General features: G+C 54.2%; 1 protein-coding gene across 13 annotated transcripts in view; it reads right to left on the bottom strand.

Annotated features, from left to right (window-relative positions):
- Window positions 1-17675, bottom strand: part of LOC146786091 (eukaryotic translation initiation factor 4 gamma 1-like) — a 1219153-nt gene that overhangs the window by 148634 nt on the left and 1052844 nt on the right. The window lies entirely within an intron of this gene.

Consider the following 17675-nt stretch of genomic DNA (forward strand, 5'->3'; position numbering starts at 1 on the left):
GTGTCTCCATACCGCTCTGGAAGAACAAGTTACTAACCTTCGGTAACGATGTATCTGTAAGAAACATTAGTTAGTTAGATTCCTCACCTTAGAATATCCCCAGGCGTCAGACTGGATCCGGAAGATTTTTCGTCAGCAATACCCCTTGCGCGTCGCTAGGCGTCGTCTGCGGCTCCGCGTCCGTCGTCGGCGTCGTGCGCCGGGATGACGTCGGAGTACTTAGACGCCGCCCTCGCGCGCTGACGTCAGTTCTTGTACATAGCCTTCCGCGCCAGGAACGCAGAGCCATGCAAAGACCGACACTGGTGCCAAAAATAAAATCTAGGGGCCTGAAAGGACAACCTTAACCCTAGATGTCAGTTCGCAGAACGGGGAGGATGGGTGGGTCGGTGAGGAATCTAACTAACTAATGTTTCTTACAGATACATCGTTACCGAAGGTTAGTAACTTGTTCATCTGAAAGAAACACGTTAGTTAGATTCCTCACCTTAGAATAGATACCCAAGCAATACCATCCCCGGTGGTGGGTCTGCGAACCAAGATCACACCAGAAAGTCCTGGAGGACAGAACGGCCAAAGAAGCCATCCCTCCGGACTTGGCTGTCAAGGCAATAATGCCTGACAAACGTGTGTAGCGAAGCCCACGTCGCCGCCTGACAGATGTCCTGCAAAGGGACTCCCCGTCCCAAGGCAGTAGTAGCCGCCGTGGCCCGAGTAGAATGGGCGCGCAGCCCAACAGGAGGGTCCTTTTTAGCCAAGGAATAGCAGATTTTTATACACAAAACGACCCACCGAGAGATGGTTCGTTTGTGCACAGCTTTCCCCTTCTTAGCGCCCACGTACCCAACAAAAAGCTGGTCGTCCACCCGGAACTGTTTTGTGCGGTCCAGATAAAAGGAGAGCGCACGTTTTGGGTCCAGACGGTGGAGCCTCTCTTCCTCTTTGGAAGGATGCGGAGGCGGAAAGAAGGTGGGCAAGGTGACAGACTGCCCAAGGTGAAATGGAGTCACCACTTTAGGAAGAAAGGAGGGACGAGGCCGAAGGACAACCTTGTCCGGATGAACAGATAGAAAAGGAGGCTTTGAAGATAAAGCCTGGAGCTCACTCACCCGTCTAGCCGAGGTGATGGCTACCAGAAAAGCAGTCTTTAGAGTTAGAAGACGAAGAGGGCAATTGTGAAGAGGCTCGAAGGGAGCGCACATCAGGAATGTCAAAACCAGATTCAAGTCCCACTGAGGCATTACAAAAGGGACAGGAGGGAACGTGTGTGTAATGCCTTTGAGAAAGCGTGTAACCACAGGGGACTTGAAAAGAGAAGGCTGATCAGGAAGCCGCAAGAAGGCGGAGATGGCAGCAAGATAACCTTTCAGGGTGCCCAGGGCAGAGCCCTGCCGGGCCAGAGAAAGAAGGAAGAGGAGAACCTCAGAAAGAGGGGCGGAAAGGGGATCCACAGCCTTTGCTGTGCACCATGCCACAAATTTGTTCCACCGGCAGGCGTATACCGACTTTGTGGAGGGACGCCTGGCTGCCAGAATGATATCACAGACTTCAGGAGGCAAGTCAAATGGCATCAACTGCCGCCGCTCAATCTCCACGCATGGAGGTGGAGGCTGGACAGGTTCGGGTGGAGGACCGTCCCCTGCTGCTGCGACAGAAGATCCTCCCGAAGGGGCAGACGTATCGGGGGATCGGTCAACAGACTGAGTAGCTCGGGATACCAGTATCTTCGTGCCCAATCCGGAGCCACCAAGATGACTTGGGCCCGGTCGCGCCTGATCTTCTTCAGCACTCTGGGCAGAAGTGGTATAGGCGGAAAGGCGTACAACAGACCGCAACTCCACTCGTGACGAAAAGCGTCGCCGAGCGAGTGCCGCCTTGGAAATTCCAACGCGCAGAACTGCTGACATTGGGCGTTCTCTTCGGTGGCGAATAGATCTAACCAAGGCTCTCCCCACTGCTGAAAGAGGCCTTGCACCACTTCGGAGTTCAGACGCCATTCGTGATCCATCATGCACCGGCGGCTGAGTTCGTCTGCTCTGGCGTTCAGAGAGCCCGCCAGATGTTGAACCACCAGGGTGACGCCCTGGTGTTCCAGCCATGTCCAGAGGCGCAGAGCCTCCTGACAAAGGGTCCACGACCCCACCCCGCCCTGTTTGTTGCAGTACCACATGGCGGTGGTGTTGTCCGTGAACACCTGCACGACACTGCCCCTGACAGAGGGAAGGAAGGCTTTCAGTGCAAGCCGGATCGCTCTCAACTCCAACAGGTTGATGTGGAGACGAGACTCCGCCGGAGACCAGAGGCCTCTGATCTCCGCCTCTCCCATATGGCCACCCCATCCCAGGAGGGACGCATCCGTCACTACGACATGCTCCGGTTGGGGAAGGGAGAGGCTCTTGCCCTTGACCCACTCGCGGTCCGTGAGCCACCACTGCAACTGCTGTGCAGTACCCTCCGAGATCAAGACATGGTCGGACAGGTTGCCGTGATGCTGGGCCCACTGAAACTTCAGGTCCCACTGCAGAGCCCGCATGCGCCGCCTGGCGTGATGCACTAGTAGGATGCAGGAGGCCATCAGCCCCAGAAGCCGCAACACTAGCCTGACCGAAACCCGGGATAGAGGCCGAAAGATGGGAATCAGGGCCTGTATATCCCGGACCCGCTGTTCCGGTGGATGGACCCGGAACTGCGCCGAATCGAGAACCGCTCCGATGAAGAGGAGCTTCTGAGAGGGACTCAAGTGTGACTTCGGCACGTTGATGGAAAACCCCAGCAAATGCAGGAGATCCGCCGTAGTCTGGAGGTGGGAGACGACTGCCTGGGGCGAGCCCGCCTTCAACAACCAGTCGTCGAGATAGGGGAAGACTGGGACCCCTGATCTGCGCAGATGAGCTGCGACCACCGCCATCACTTTCGTGAACACCCGAGGGGCACTGGTGAGGCCGAAGGGGAGCACGGTAAACTGAAAGTGCTCTTGGCCCACCGTGAACCGCAGGTAACGCCGGTGGGCTGGCAGGACGGGGATATGGAAATATGCGTCCTGCAAGTCCAACGCTACCATCCAGTCTCCAGGGTCTAGGGCAGCTAAAACCTGAGCCAACGTTAGCATCTTGAACCTTTCCTTTCGGAGGAAGGCATTGACGTTCCGGAGGTCCAAGATAGGGCGCAGGCCCCCCTTGCCCTTCTTGGGAACCAGAAAGTAGTGGGAATAACAACCACGACCTACTTCTGGACTCGGAACGCGCTCGACGGCCCCCTTGGCCAAGAGAGCCGAAACTTCCTCGCGGAGAAGATCCAAATGATCCCCCGAGATACGGTGGTGCTGCGGTGGCATGGCTGGAGGGGTCGTCTCGAAGGGGAGGGAGTAGCCCCTTCGGACGATTTGCAGCACCCACCTGTCCGATGTTATGGACCGCCAGTGGAGCAGGTGATGGCGAACTCTGCCGCCCACTGGCGTGGTATGGGCCTGAAAGCTCGGACTAGGAAGGCTTTGAGGCGGATGCTGCCGGGGTGGATGTGGGCTGACCACGTCGGCCTCCATTTCCGCCACGGCGGAAGCCACGTCCGCGACCGCGCGCAGGTTGGTTCTGCGGCTGGTGGCTTTGCGGACGTGAGGAGGCGCCCCTTCCTTGGCCACGAAAGGGGCGAAAAGCGGAGGTGTGCGCCCGCGGAGCCGAGAGGCCCAAGGACTTGGCCGTAGCCCGGGAGTCCTTAAAGCGGTTCAGCGCACTGTCCGCCTTCTCACCAAACAGGCGAGTGCCATCAAAGGGCATGTCCATGAGGGTGTTCTGGACATCCCCGGAAAATGACGTGGACCGCATCCAGGCGTGGCGGCGGAGCGCCACCGTGGTGGAAATCGCCCGACCTAGCGAGTCCGTGGTGTCAAGCCCACATCTTATGGCGTGCCGTGCTGCATCCCTCCCATCGGCCAAAGCCTGGGTAAGACGCGTCCGGACCTCCTCCGGACACAGGGGCAGCACGTCCTCCACCGTATCCCACAGGGAATGGGAATAACGGTCCAAGAGACAGGCGGTATTTAAGGACCGCAGGCCCAAACTAAGGGACGAGAACAGTTTCTTGCCAAACTGCTCGAGTCTCTTGGAATCCCGGTCCGGCGGAGCGGTCGGGAAGGAGGATTGGGAAGTAGAGGCCTGGATAACCAGACTCTCGGGGGTGGGGTGGTGGGACAGGAAACTGGGGTCGCCCGGAGCAGGGCGGTGGCGCCTGGCAACGTTCCTATCCACAGGAGGAACTGTGGAGGGCTTGGACCAGGTGCCCTGCAGAACGTCAGTGAGGGCCTCGTTGAACGGCAGCAGAGGCTCAGTGGAGCTTGCTGAGGTTTGAAGCACCTCAGTGAGGATGTTGGTCCTCACAGCCACGGCAGGCAACTCGAGCCCAAGGGCCTCAGCCGCCTTGCGCAGCACCACAGAAAATGCTGCACCCTCCTCCGAAGCCACGGTCGGAGGAGAAGTGAATCCAGCGTCTGGCGAGGTGTCCAGCCCGCTGGCCTCCCCCAGTTCATCTGCCCAGTCCTGAGAAAGCTGTGACTGAACAGCCAGAGGGTCCTCGAACCCCTCCCAGTCGCCCCCCTCTTCCGATTCCTGATAAACAGGAGGAATGATCGGAACCGGACTGTAGAGATGGTAGGACTCAAGCGGCGTCGGATGCGGCGTCGGCGGACGCCGTGCCGGCGTCGGGTCCGGATGAGGGCTAAACCGGGGCGTCGGCGTCACAGGCGACGGTGGCGCCGGTGACGGCGTCGGTGGTTCAGGCGTCGGCGCCGGTGGAGGAGTGACAAGGTCAACCGGCGTCGACTGGGGCCCAGGCAAGGGCCCCGCGGGGACCTGCGGCGTCGAGACCGGAGTCGTCGACGGCGCCGGGGCCGGAGCCGCCGGCACGCGAGGTCGCCCAGTCGAGTCCGCGGGGCCCGAAGGCGCGCCAGCGGGCGTCGACGGCGGGGCCAGGCTCCTCATGGCCGAGAGGAAGGCACTGATCTCCGCCGGCGCCGCGTCAGCCCCAGGGACCGGAAGGTATGGGGGCGGACGCGGCACCTGCGGCTCCGCCGGAGCCGCGGGGGTGGAACCACTTGGCCCTCGGCCGAGTCGCGCGACCGGCGAGGGGAGTCCGAAGAGCGATGTCGCCGCTTGGACTTCTTAGAGGGTTTGGACTTACCCGACGACTTGGAGCCCGACGATCGATGGTGGCGTCGGCTAGGGCTCCGCGAGCGATCCTTGGACCTCCTCCTGGACCGGGATCGCGCACGACGCGGAGCCGAGTGGCGAAGCTCGAGAAGCTTGCGGGACCGCTCCCGCCTAGCCTTCGAAGTCAGGGCCTGACAGTCGTTGCACGACTCCGCGTCGTGGTCGAGGCCTAAGCAGTAGAGGCACCGGCGGTGGTGATCGGTCACCGACATCAGTCGATGACAATCTTCGCAAGCCTTGAACCCAGGCATCCTACCGGCACCAGATGTCGACAGACAAGGATCAAAATGATCAAAAAGATTTAGTCAAAAAAGACTAAAAGGGGTAGCTCTCCCGGATCTGCGCTTACTGGCGCGGAAAAAAGAAGAACTGACGTCAGCGCGCGAGGGCAGCGTCTAAGTACTCCGACGACGTCATTCCGGCGCACGACGCCGACGACGGACGCGGAGCCGCAGACGACGCCTAGCGACGCGCAAGGGGTATTGCTGACGAAAAATCTTCCGGATCCAGTCTGACGCCTGGGGATATTCTAAGGTGAGGAATCTAACTAACGTGTTTCTTTCAGATGTGACTGAGCAGCATACAAACACCACCCTTGCACTCAGATATCGGGGTCGTTAATTTTCTCCTCCCTTTCCTTCAGACGCAGTTTTGAGCAAATGGTCGAACTTTTGACCTTTTTATATGTTAAAGAGGCCAGCAACTCCACACAATGAGAGAAAGCACTGAGGAATCTACAGACCGATCAGGTATCCAACAGACAGTTTTACCAAAGGTAAATAAGGAGTAGTTTCTTACCTGTAACTCCAGTTCTGTAGTAGGGGTATCTCTGTTATAGTCATAATCTATGAATAGTCCCGCCCATGTGCGGGGACCCCAGAGCAATCAAAATATCTCTTAAGCTGTCCAGCATTTGCAAACCTGCAAAGACACTTAAGAGACAGACAAAATAATACAGCCTAATAACAATATGGCTGCACTGGCCAGCACTTCCTCTGAAGTGAACACAAGCCAAAATAAATTTTAAATGTCATTTTTATTCACATCTGACATGTTCCTTTATTGTATCACACTCCCTTCACTAAAATCCCTTTAAACAATAGAGAGGAAGGGGTGGACAGACAAGCCCTATAGGCTGTCATTATGTGTCTGCTAAAGGGATACCGTGCCTTTAAGAAACTCTCCAGAGACCCCCGGTATCCCAGGATGCACAGCCAAAGCAAGTTACTTTCAGTTCTTTTTGAAGGTGTACAACAGGCCTGATACTGCCAGAATTACTCCACCGGGGAGGAGGGAGGGTCGCTTATGACTATAACAGAGATACCCCTACTACAGAACTGGAGTTACAGGTAAGAAACTATTCCTTCTGTAGTAGGGGATCTCTGTGTATAGTCATAATCTATGACTAGAACGGCAAGCCCATCCCAACCAACAAACAGCGGTGGAGTAAAAACCAAACACCAACAAACTACTGTGCAAACAAATTCCTCAGCGAAGCCTGTCCAACCTGCGCATCTGCCCTAGCATCAGAATCCAGGCAGTAATGCTTTGTAAACGTATGGACCGACTTCCAGGTGGCAGCCTTACAAATGTCAGCAATCGGAACATTCCTAAGCAAAGCTGTAGTCGCTGCTTTGCCCCTAGTCGAATGCGCTGTAGGCTTACCCCCCCCAACGTCTTATTAGCTTTCTGATAACAAAGCTGAATACAGGACACAATCCATCTGGAGATGGACTGTTTTGAGGTAGCTAGACCAGTTCTTACTGAACCATAATTCACAAACAGTTGATCCGACCTGCGGATGTCTTTTGTCTTATCTAGATAGAATTTCAACACCCTACGCACATCTAAGGAATGCAGAGACCTCTCCGCCGGAGAGGAGGGATGCTGAAAAAATGTAGGCAAAGTTATCATTTGATTTACATGGAAATCAGATATCACTTTAGGTAAAAACTTAGGATGAGTACGCATTACCACTTTAGAAGCATGGAATACAGTATACGGCTCTTGACAACACAGAGCCTGAATCTCACTCACCCTCCTGGCCGATGTAATGGCCACAAGGAAGGCGGCCTTCCAGGACAAATGCTGCAGAGAAGCCTTATGAATAGGCTCAAAAGGCTCCCTCATCAACCTGGATAACACCACGTTCAATTCCCATGACGGAGAAGGTCGTCTAACAGGGGGAAACACCTTACGCAAACCCTCTAAAAAATCTTTAATCACAGGGATTTGAAAAAATGAGGTTTGGGAAGGGCCCTTTCTATACGCAGTCAAAGCTGCAAGATTAACTTTAATAGACTGAAAATTAAGCCCAGATTGAGCTAACTGCAGCAGATAAGGCAAAATAACATCTTTACAGGATGTAGGGTCAATGTCCTTTGCCTTGCACCATAAGCAGAATCTCTTCCACTTATAGGCGTAAGAAGTCCTCGTAGACGGTCTCTTCGCCTCCTTCAAGATCTCCATACAGTCCGGAGGTAGGTTCAAGTGTCCATACTGTACTAACTCAGGAGCCATGCTGCCAAACTCAAGGACGAGAGATTGGGGTGAACCATCTGTCCTCCGAACTTCGTGAGAAGGTCCGGCCGACACGGCAGGCGCCGGTGTGGCAGAACAGACCGGTGAAGGTGGTCGGTGAACCACCATTGCCTCGGTCACTCCGGAGCAATCAGGATCATCTTGGCTCTGGATTGCGACAGCTTGATCAGCACCGCCGGAATCAGGGGAATGGGTGGAAAGGCGTAGAGAAAGCTGTTGGACCAGCTGATCCATAGGGCATTCCCCAGTGTCCCTGGTTGGTAGTACCTGGACGCGAAGTCGCGGCATTTGCTGTTTTCTGCCGTAGCGAACAGATCGATATCCGGAGTGCCCCACTCTGCGAAGACGTCTCTTAGCACGTCGTCGTTTAGCACCCACTCGTGATTCTCTTGAACGAGCCTGCTGAGCGCATCGGCTTGGGCATTCTGCACTCCCGGCAGATGGGTTGCCGTGATCGTGAGGTTCCTGGCCACCAGCCAATTCCAGATAGTCTGTGCCTCCCGAGACAGCGTGCGTGAACGGGAGCCCCCCTGCTTGTTGAGGTAATACATGGTAGTAGTATTGTCCGTCTGAACTAGCAGGGAGTTCGTCTTGAAGGAGGGATGGAACGCCTTCAGGGCCAAGTGGACTGCTCTGAGTTCCAAAAAGTTGATGTGGTGAGTCATCTCCGTCTGCGACCATATCCCCTTTATGACACCTTTGGCGGCACTGGTGGAGTCCTTTGGGGCCCGGATCGTATCCTACGCTGATGACACCCAACTGCTTTTCACGTGTGGGAAAGACCAGGCTTTTGACGGTGAGAACATCCGGGGCTGCCTGGAGATGGTTTTTGGCTGGTTCCAGCGGAACAGCCTTAAGGCAAACTCCAGTAAATCGGAGGTGTTGTTTTTCGGCTGCTCTCTGGACCCCGATTGGCAGGCTTGGTGGCCATCAGGTATGGATTCCCCGGTACGGGCATCGCTCGTGGCTAAGAATCTGGGAGTGAAGGTTGACAATAATTTGTCACTGAGCTCACACATTTCTGGCCTGGTGGGTACTTGCTTCGGTATGCTTAAGATGCTCCGGAAGTTCCTGCCTTTACTTACAGAAGCGTTACAACAAACAAATGATGGACGGAATGCTGACAATGCAGACATTCTCCCCCAGTCAAGAGATCTGGGTTAAATCCATCGTTCTTTTGCCCACTACACCACCCCAGTTTAGACATGGCCATATGCAAATCAGTCTTGACCCTGTGCCTCATGGGAACAGTCCAGCCCGAACTGCCAAGCCATGTCTTCCCTGGACCGGAATCAAGCATCCTAGGACCGGTTTCTGGCTATCAGCCGTCATCAGCCAGGATAGCTTGACTCCAGTGGCGTAGTGAGCACGGGTCCCACGTCTGGGAATACCCATCCCACTTAGGGCGAAAAGCGTTACAACAAACAAATGATGGACGGAATGCTGACAATGCAGACATTCTCCCCCAGTCAAGAGATCTGGGTTAAATCCATCGTTCTTTTGCCCACTACACCACCCCAGTTTAGACATGGCCATATGCAAATCAGTCTTGACCCTGTGCCTCATGGGAACAGTCCAGCCCGAACTGCCAAGCCATGTCTTCCCTGGACCGGAATCAAGCATCCTAGGACCGGTTTCTGGCTATCAGCCGTCATCAGCCAGGATAGCTTGACTCCAGTGGCGTAGTGAGCACGGGTCCCACGTCTGGGAATACCCATCCCACTTAGGGCGAAAAGCGTTACAACAAACAAATGATGGACGGAATGCTGACAATGCAGACATTCTCCCCCAGTCAAGAGATCTGGGTTAAATCCATCGTTCTTTTGCCCACTACACCACCCCAGTTTAGACATGGCCATATGCAAATCAGTCTTGACCCTGTGCCTCATGGGAACAGTCCAGCCCGAACTGCCAAGCCATGTCTTCCCTGAAACCGGTCCTAGGATGCTTGATTCCGGTCCAGGGAAGACATGGCTTGGCAGTTCGGGCTGGACTGTTCCCATGAGGCACAGGGTCAAGACTGATTTGCATATGGCCATGTCTAAACTGGGGTGGTGTAGTGGGCAAAAGAACGATGGATTTAACCCAGATCTCTTGACTGGGGGAGAATGTCTGCATTGTCAGCATTCCGTCCATCATTTGTTTGTTGTAACGCTTTTCGCCCTAAGTGGGATGGGTATTCCCAGACGTGGGACCCGTGCTCACTATGCCACTGGAGTCAAGCTATCCTGGCTGATGACGGCTGATAGCCAGAAACCGGTCCTAGGATGCTTGATTCCGGTCCAGGGAAGACATGGCTTGGCAGTTCGGGCTGGACTGTTCCCATGAGGCACAGGGTCAAGACTGATTTGCATATGGCCATGTCTAAACTGGGGTGGTGTAGTGGGCAAAAGAACGATGGATTTAACCCAGATCTCTTGACTGGGGGAGAATGTCTGCATTGTCAGCATTCCGTCCATCATTTGTTTGTTGTAACGCTTTTCGCCCTAAGTGGGATGGGTATTCCCAGACGTGGGACCCGTGCTCACTACGCCACTGGAGTCAAGCTATCCTGGCTGATGACGGCTGATAGCCAGAAACCGGTCCTAGGATGCTTGATTCCGGTCCAGGGAAGACATGGCTTGGCAGTTCGGGCTGGACTGTTCCCATGAGGCACAGGGTCAAGACTGATTTGCATATGGCCATGTCTAAACTGGGGTGGTGTAGTGGGCAAAAGAACGATGGATTTAACCCAGATCTCTTGACTGGGGGAGAATGTCTGCATTGTCAGCATTCCGTCCATCATTTGTTTGTTGTAACGCTTTACTTACAGAAGAGCATAGAAAGATCACTGTGCAAGCCTTGATAGGCTCTAGATTGGACTACGCGAACGTCCTTTATGTAGGTCTTCCGGAATATCTGGTTCAGCGGCTGCAGGTTGTGCAGAACTCCGTGGCCCGGGCCATCTTTGGCCTTCATAGGCGAGCGAGAGCTTCGGGTCTGGTCCGATCGCTCCATTGGTTACCTATCCGGAAGCGGATTATGTTTAAAGTACCGACCCTGGCGCATAAAGCGCTCTTTGGCACCGGAGCAAAGTATCTACAGCAGAGAATGTTCTTCTACCGCCCAGTTAGATCTCTGCGGTCGGAATCTTTGTTTCTCGCGGTGGTTCCTCGGGTGAGGAAGACCCGCATGGGGGGGTCGCTCTTTCAGTCTGAGGGCCCCTCAGTTGTGGAACTCTCTGCCTTTGGTCCTACGGTCCTCTTCCGCTCTCCTTTTGTTTAGGAAGAGCCTCAAGATCGTGGCTTTTTGACCTTTAGGGTGTCTGTCTTCTTTCTTTTGTTTGTTTTCTTGTTTTCTGGTTTTACTGAGCTGCCTCGATAAAGCGCCGGGACACTCCACGGAGTAGCCGTGCGCTATAGAAATAAAAGTTTAACATAACATAACATCTGAAGAGGGCCCGAATGCGCTCCCCAGCCCTGGAGAGACGTATCGAGCACTATGGTCTGGACCGGAATATCTTTGTGGAAAGGAGTCCCCTTGCAAACATTCTCTGAGGAGCACCACCATTTCAGAGATTGGAGAGCGTGTTGGGACAGATGAATCGTGTCCTCCCAACGCCCACGCCTCTGGTCCCATTGATCCTCCAGACACTCCTGCAGGGGCCGCATATGCAGACGGGCATTGGGGGTGAGAAAGATGCAGGAAGCCATCGACCCCAGTAAGGAGGACACCGTCCTCACTGTAGGAGAGCGTCGAGCCAGAGAAAGGCAAGTTCTCAATCTTTTGCTGCGCTTCAGGTTTGAGAGAGGTAAGCCTCAGCCAGGAATGTCTCCTCATGTGCACTCCATGACAGTACCCATGGGCCGCCAGCAACGATACATCCCCCGCCGCACTGATGATCTGGTTGGAGACCATCATGCCCTCGTTCAGCACCTCCTGAAGTCCTCCCTTTTGTCCCTAGGCAGGGAGGCAGCAAACTGTTGCAGAGAGTCCCAAAGCGATCGGTCATAGAGACCCAGCAGGGCAGAGGCGCTAGCGGCCTTCATAGTCGTGGCCGACGTAGAGCACATTCTCCTCCCCAAGGAGTCCATCTTGCGGCTCTCCTTATCCGGAGGAGCCGTAGAAGAGGGCGTCGTGGAGTGTTGTTTACGAGCCGCAACCACAATAACAGTCAGGGGGAGGGTCCACCCGGAGGAAGGCCGGGTCCGAATCAGGGGCCCTGTACTTCTTCTGCAACCGTGAGGGAGCAGACTTCACCACCGCAGGTGTCAAGAAAACCTCCATGGCTGGTTCCTCCAAACCCGGAACCAAAGGAAGGAGGGGGCGTGACAGGTGAGCCTTGTGCAATGTCTCAAATATCACCGAGGTAGTGGGAACCGGGACTGCTACGGAGATTCCCAATTTCGCCGCCCCCCTCATCAGCACATCCTGGAAAGTGGCAATATCATCCACCGGCGAGATTCGGGTAGGCGGAGTTTCCGACAGCGAGGGGGAGAGGCGTCCATTGCCAGAAGAGTCCGTATACCTTGTGCCTCTGGAACGAGATCTATACCTCCGTCGTCCATGCCTTGTGTGAGTGGACGACCTGCGTCTACTCCGTGACCTCCGGCGAGATCGAGAGCGTGACCTCGGTCTGCGTGGAGCCTTAGGAACAGCCGGTAGCCGAGGAGACGGCGGAAGCTGAGGCACCGGTGGTGGCGGAGGCGGAGTAGGCCGCTGAGGAGGAGGAGGAGGCGTAGGAGGCTTCTGAGGCAGCGGCTGAGGGAGAGGCTGCGGAGCTCCATCACTCCTTGCAGGGGAACCAGGACCAGCACTGTCCGGACTCCCGTCCACCCTTCTCTTATTGGCGAGCCTATCCCGTGCTGAAGTAAACGAGGGGGAGCGCCGCCGTCTCCTAGATCCACGACTGGAGATCGTAATCACCGAAGACATGTTCCCAGATGTCACCGACGTCGAACTGATAGTCGACCTCGTCCGGCGTCTCCTCGCCGTACGGCGTCCCCTCGACGTCGAAGTCTCTCGACGTCGACGGTGAACGACGTCGCCTCGACGGCGATCTCCTTCGCCTCGACGGCGATCTGTGCCTCGACGGCGATCTGTGCCTCGACGGCGATCTGTGCCTCGACGGCGATCTGTGCCTCGACGGCGATCTCCTTCTCGAAGGCAGTCGCTGGTGTCTCGGCGTTGATGTCGCCGGCGTCGATCCATCGCGGGGCTCGGTACGACGTCGATGGTGTGTCGACGTCGACCGTGGAATCCTCGACGGCGACCTAGTCCTAGGTCTCGCAGGCCCCTCTCTCGACGTCGAGAACGCCGCGATCCAGAGCCCTGGCTCGACGGCGAACACACCGGTGCTTTACCTCTCGCCGTAGACGCCTTCGCGATCTACCAGCCGGTAGGTGTCGTTTCTGCTGCTGTTTCTGCCCAGAGGTCCCTCCAGTGGCTGAAGCATGGGCAGAGGAAGGGGAATGAGAACCTCCATGCCCCGAAGTCCCACCTGTCCTCTGCTTCTCCTGTCCCTGGAGGCGAATCTTCTCCCTGTCCCTCAGGGTCCTCTCGGAGAAGGTCTTGCAGATGGCACATGTAGCAGGGACATGTGAGGATGACAAGCAGAGGATACAGACATCATGTGGGTCCGTCTTGGCCTTTTTCCTCCCACACTCAGGGCATTTATCAAATAAAGCCATGCTAAGAGTGGGCAAAGTGCACCAAAATGTAGGATGCAGTAAAGAAAGGCTCTAGACGTCAAATGAACACACTATTTATCCAAAAATCCAAAATTTAGTCCAAATATCCACCCAAAAGGGTAGAGCTCAAGCTCCAGAGTCCTGCTAGCAGGAGCCGGAAAAAAGAACTGAAAGTAACTTGCTTTGGCTGTGCATTCTGGGATACCGGGGGCCTCTGGAGAGTTTCTTAAAGGCACGGTATCCCTTTAGCAGACACATAATGACAGCCTATAGGGCTTGTCTGTCCACCCCTTCCTCTCTATTGTTTAAAGGGATTTTGGTGAAGGGAGTGTGATACAATAATGGAACATGTCAGATGTGAATAAAAATGACATTTAAACTTTATTTTGGCTTTTGTGTTCACTTCAGAGGAAGTGCTGCCAGTGCAGCCATATTATTAGGCTGTATTATTTTGTCTGTCTCTTAAGTGTCTCTGCAGGTTTGCAAATGCAGGACAGCTTAAGAGATATTTTGATTGCTCCGGGGTCCCCGCACATGGGCGGGACTATTCATAGATTAGGACTATACACAGAGATCCCCCTACTACAGAACAGTGTTTTTAGTACAGCCTGGCCCACACTAGCTTGTTGCTTGGTTTGCACATCTACACAGTAATGTTTTGTGAAAGTGTGCGGTGTTGACCATTTCGCTGCTTTGCAGATGTCATCTAATGGTATGTTCCCTAGAAAAGCCATAGAAGCCCCTATCTTCCCTGTAGAGTGGGCTTTAGGGGGAACAGATAGTGTTCGTTTTGCTTTGTGGTAGCAAATCTGTATGCATTTTACAATCCACCTAGCTATCCCTGATTTAGAAATAGGGTTGCCTTTATGTGGCGGAGAGAAGGAGACAAATAGCGGTTTGGTTTGTCTGAAAGGTTGTGTTCTTTGGATGTAGTAAAGTAAGGCCCTTTTAACATCCAGTGTGTGTAAAGCCCTTTCCGCAACGGTTTGAGGTGGTGAGAAAAAGACTGGTAATTCTACCGACTGGTTTAGGTGGAAGGGAGAAATGACTTTGGGTAGAAATTTTGGGTTGGTGCGGAGTACAACCTTGTTCTGATGCATTTGAAGAAAAGGTTCCTGTATAGTGAGTGCTTGTATTTCACTAACCCTTCTAAGGGAAGTGATGGCCACTAGAAATGCTGTTTTCCATGTGAGAAATTGCAGCTCACATTTATGTAATGGTTCGAAAGGGGGTCCCATAAGCCTTGTGAGAACTATATTTAAGTTCCAGACAGGTGAGGGTGGTACTCTGGGTGGAATTACTCTTTTGAGGCCTTCCATAAAGGCTTTGATGGCAGGCACCCTGAAAAGTGATAGGTGCTGCCTGTTTTGTAAGTAATCAGCAATTGCTGCGAGGTGTAACCGACTGGATGTATATGCTAGGTTACACCTTTGTAGATGGAGCAAGTAACATATGATGTGCTGTATGGACACATTTAGAGGGTCAATTGTGTTGTTGTGGCAGTAAACAACAAATCTTTTCCACTTTGCAGCATAGCATGCCCTAGTAGTAGGGCGTCTAGCTTCCCTGATAATATTCATGCAATCAGGGGGAAGGTTAAGGTAACCGAATTCTTGGACCTCAGGAGCCAGATTGCAAGGTTGAGCTGAGCTGGGTCTGGGTGCCTGATCTCTCCGTGGTTTTGGGTTAGGAGGCATTGTGAGAAAGTGCCATCTTTCTTGCATGGTATGCCCCCACTTTTTGCTAAATTGCTGAATGTACTTTGATTAAGTGTACCCTGGACTCCTACCAATCAGGTGCCCAGGGCCTATGTTCCTTCCTTAAAACACACCAAGTCCAAATTGGCAAACCCTAGCCACATGTCAGCCCCTGGTAAATGGTATCCTAGGTACCCAGGGCCTTGTGGCAAGGGAAGGCCTCTAGGGGCTGCAGCACTCGTTGTGCCACCCTTAGAGGCCCTGTACCCTTACACACACACACTGCCTTTGCAGGCGGAGTGTCTGGGTGCAGGACAAAACAAAGAGTCGACATGGCACACACATCTGTGTGCCATGCCCATCACCTACACTGCCAAGGCATATATCAGTCACCCCTCTAGCTGGGTGCTTTACGCCTATGGTGTGGGCACAGGAGCAGGAGCCCTGTGCCCCTACAGTACCCGAGTCCATTCCTGGGCACTTTAAGTGTAGTGCTGCCATTTAAGAGTACATGGTGCTGAGAGATCGTCAAACATGAGCTCCACAGCACCATAATGGCAACACTGAAGACTGGGAAGTTTGGTATCAAACTTCTCAGCACATGATGCCAGTGTGGGATTTAATGTACTAAGCACCCCAGAGGGCATCTTAGAGATGCCCCCTTACAACTAACCTACAATCCACGTCTGCTCTGAGGCTGCCCAAGCTGCCACACAGCAGACACGTTGCTGGACCCCTGGGTGGGAGAGCCCCTGCTCTCCCGGGCCTGCAACAATGCACATCCTGGGTGAGGTGATAAATCTCCTCCCCCAGGATGAGCAAAGGGAAGCTTCAAAGGCACGCCGCCTCTTGGAGTTTCCCCAGGCCACTGCAACCCCCCACTCTGGCGGGAAGCTTGGCTGGAAACCCCATACAAGGACAGGGGATGTGCCAGCCTGCCCACCCCACCCCTCAGGTGGGGGAGGCGAGGTGAAGCACATCTCCGGGCTCTCGCCATCTTGAAGATGGGGGGCCCTACCCTATCAGGATTAGGCTACTGCCCCCCTCCCACAAGAGAGAGGCAGGATAGGGGGGTGTGCCCACCCCAGGACAAGGACCCATTGGTCCCTGGCCTTCACCTACCTGTAACGCCCCTAAATCTAGTATTTAGGGGCACCCTGAACCTTCCTTCCCCAGATTCCAGATTCGAAAAACTACAAGAAGAGCAAGAAGAACAAAGACCTGCCCTGCAGCTGCTAAAAAGGGAAGAAGACACCAACTGCTTTGGCCCCAGCCCTACCGGCCTGTCGACTCCCGGACCTGCACCAGCGTGGCATCTCTCGTGGCCAGCAACCTCACTAAACCCCGGAGGACCTGGCTACCTTTTGGCTCTAAGCCCCTGGGACTCCCATGAGTAGAGGCTCTACTCAGAAACCTATTTCTAAACCCCTGGCAGCAGCCCGGAACCGTGGACCCAACACACTCTGCACCAGCCAAGCCTGGCCAGTGCCGGAGTGGACAAAGACCCTGAGGACGACCCCACGGCGACTGTGACCCCGAGTCCGGCACCCAAGGACCCCCCCTCGACATTCCGGAAGAAGCCTGCAGCCTCAGAACAGAGTGCCACCCCAACCGCGATCAACAAGAGGGTAAGATTTCCGACATCAAAAGGCACCCCTGCGGCCCCCTGTGCCCAATCCCGGGGTACCCACCTAACCTACAACTACCCAACTTACCTCTCGAAGTGGTGGTGGCACCTGAAGCATCCTCGTCCCCGAGCTTGCAGCCTTTTTCCAAACCGGAACATTCCCATTGATTTCCATTGAGCGCCCGACGGCTCAAAAGCACCCTGCACCCAGCCGCCCGAGTGGCCCTGGTAGTGCAATCTCTACACTAGCCTACTTCCCCACTTGCCCTGAGTGAGTGACCAGGAACCCAGCTCCCACAGCCGCGTGGCCTGCTAGTCAGCAGCCACCAAACCAGGCCCCCCTATTCCTCATAGGCTAACATTGGGCCTAACTCTCTCTGCACCCGGCTGTCCTGAAACCGCTGAGGGTGAACTGACTGTACCTACCCGACACTGGGAGACCCCTGAGTCTATGCCCAGAACTTCAACTCTGCCAGTCGAGAACTTACCCTTAAACCGCGATCTTCATTTTCCTCATAGGGTAACATTGGCTGGCTTTTTCTTGGAAATTCTTTTAAGTATGAACTTTTCAAAACTCAAAATATTCACCAAAAATCAGCCGAGTACCAAAAACGAATTTACTCACCTGCTCTTAGGTGAGCTCCCAGTGCTGGATCTTGGTGCCCAGCACTGACTCTGAAAAGTACCCACAACTACACTTACCTTTAACTCCTTTTTCTTCCATAGGAAACCATTGACTGCTTTTCTGTGAAATTTCTTCTAAGTGTTGATTTCTGCAATCTTGAAATATTCTTTTAAAATCGTACAATTTCTGCATACGTAATTACTTACCTGTTTCTGATAAAGACCCCAGTGCTGAGTCTAGGTACTCAGACCTGGATTACAAAAGTAACGATAAAGTACTCTACCTGCAACTTGAATTTCTTGCCATAGAGATCCA

Source organism: Triturus cristatus, chromosome 11 (genome assembly GCF_964204655.1).
Source record: "Triturus cristatus chromosome 11, aTriCri1.1, whole genome shotgun sequence".
Classification (NCBI taxonomy): Eukaryota; Metazoa; Chordata; class Amphibia; order Caudata; family Salamandridae; genus Triturus; species Triturus cristatus.